Genomic DNA, 2,500 nt, shown 5'->3' on the forward strand with positions numbered 1-2,500 from the left:
GTTGCGAGACCTGTTTTAATTAGACCACAGAGAGAGGATAGGGATGAGGGGGAAGAGGAAGAGGGAAAGCTGAGAGGAAACTTTCTTATTTAGTGTGTGTGCGTGTGTTAGCGTGTGTGTCATCGAGTGTGAAACAGTGTTTACCCTCCTTTTAGCTAGGGGCGTAAGACGGCCAAAACGTTACCTGCAAGGCGCGCACGCTCACTGCGGGTGCTGAACGCCCCCAGGACGAGAAGAGGAGGGGAACGGAGAGGAGAGGAGAGGAGAGGAGAGGAGAGGAGAGGAGAGGAGAGGAGAGGAGAGGAGAGGAGAGGAGAGGAGAGGAGAGGAGAGGAGAGGAGAGGAGAGGAGAGGAGAGGAGAGGAGAGGAGAGGAGCAGGGAAAAGAAAAGGAGCCATGCGGAGCCAGGGTCGAGGGGGTTGCGTGTTTACTCACCCGGCAGGGCTCGCGGCTCAAGTATATCCCCGTCTTATGCTTAACATTTTCCCGGCCTCTCCAGCCATGACTGCGAGCCCTCAGCGAGAGATTTGGATTCTCGCTCCTCGGCCGATCGACCCTCCGTCGCGCCTTTGTTCCTCGGCCGCCGCGGCTTCCTTCGCCTTCACGCCCTTCCCAGCACTGGGCTTCTCCCCCCCCCCCCCCCCCTCATTTCCGTCCGTTTTGTAGGCGGCCTCTCAAGTGGTATCACGTTGCTATTATTGTTATTGTTGTTTTATTAGTGTTTCTGTTATTACCGTTACCGTCACTTGAATATTGTTGTTGTTATTATTTGTATTATTATTATTAATTATTATTATTATCATTATTATGTTTCGAAATGTTCATATTAAAATTGATATTAGCTATCATCATCGTTGTTTTATTGCCAATGCTTTCTTATGATTGATTTTGCTTGCCATATTTCGTGAGCGAAATCAGTGTCTTCACTTCAGCCACCTTTCACCCGGAGGTTATGCACATGCAACACTCACAAGAAATATTAATAATTGCATGCAAATTGAAGAAAACATGGATACGGTAATATGCTGCCGGGTGGGGTCGTTCTTTTCTTTTTTTCTTTTTTCTTTTTGAATGATTTGTCATTAGGGTTTTGTGGTTATTGCTGTATTTTTCATCGTTTGTGTTATTAGGGATTAGGATACAGCAACATCATTGAAATTATTTTGTGGTGTAGAGGAATACGACACCTCGAATTTTATTACTGTGCTCATGTCGGAAAAGCATGTTTAGAATATTGTTCATATTACTGTTAGTATTGCATTTTTTTCTATATTATCATCAGCAGCAGCTGCAGCATCATTTTGTGATGTATATTTATTTTCATTGTTTGAATTCCTTAAGAGCATTACGTTCATGAGGTATGAAGGAAAAAAAACAAGTGATGACAAAAAGCAATTTTTTTTTTTTTTTTTTTTTTTTTTTTTTTTTTTTAGATCAGTGTGGTATATTTTTATCCGAAAGGTCAGATCGGGTCGAGAGCGGTGGACACATGGAAGGCGAAAAAAGTTACGACCGCGAGCCAAGGGGGTCAGATTTACACGTCAGAAGGGACTTAACTTTGGGCGCGACGGGAAAGTTCTCTAGTGAAGACAATTCCGCGTTTCGCCCAAGTGAGATGACTCTGCGGGGATGTTTATGTATGCGTGTGGCCGTTCGTGTGCTGGTGCGCGTGCGCTCTTTTATGTTTATTTCTGTGTTGGTATTTTCCTTTGGTTGCTTATATGATTTATTCATGTTTTCTGCGTGTATGTGTGTTTGTTTACATTAATGGCTTATGTCTGCGTTTTTTATGTTTGTGGACATCTTCCCAGTGGCCCCGCGAGAGGCGACTGTGATGAACACATCGCCATGTGCACCGACGAACCCGCGGTGAAATGTTATTGGTTGTTGGTTGTTTATGTTTATTACCGCCAAGTGATTGGAGATTTCGTCGATTTTGTGGCCTCTCACAGCGCTTGCCTATTTTATTGATTGACATTTTGACTTTATTTAATGCGCTTTCGGAAACCGCATTCTAACCCCCGTCGATATCAAGAAAATCACCCGCTAGATTACGTAATACGGGATTGTGCAGCTGCGCCAGGTGGAACCGCCAGCGCCAGAGGGGACCAGGAAGGGGGGGTGGGGGGTGAGGAGAGGCGTCGGAGTCAGGTGGCCGAGGGAGCACACGGAGCGCGCCATGTTGTGGTGTGAGCCCGAGCGCCGTGCAAGATCCTGGAACTGGTTTGGATGAGCTGGAGGGGAATCGAGGGGCGTCCGTTGGTTCCGAGGGTTGGGCTGTGGAGGTTGCCTGGTTTCGTGATGAAGGGGCCTCGTTGCGATCGTTTCTGCCGCCTCTGTCTGTCTATTTGCCTGCTCCTACCCCCCTTCCTCAATGTTCGCCTCTCCCTCTCCTACTTTCTATTTTTGCCTCTCCCCTCTCTATCTCTCCCGCTACCCCCTGTCTCTTTCACTCCCTCTTTTTCTTTTTTTCTTTTTCATCTTGTCCTTCTTTCTCATA

Source organism: Penaeus chinensis, chromosome 10 (assembly GCF_019202785.1).
Source record: "Penaeus chinensis breed Huanghai No. 1 chromosome 10, ASM1920278v2, whole genome shotgun sequence".
In the NCBI taxonomy this organism is placed as follows: domain Eukaryota; kingdom Metazoa; phylum Arthropoda; class Malacostraca; order Decapoda; family Penaeidae; genus Penaeus; species Penaeus chinensis.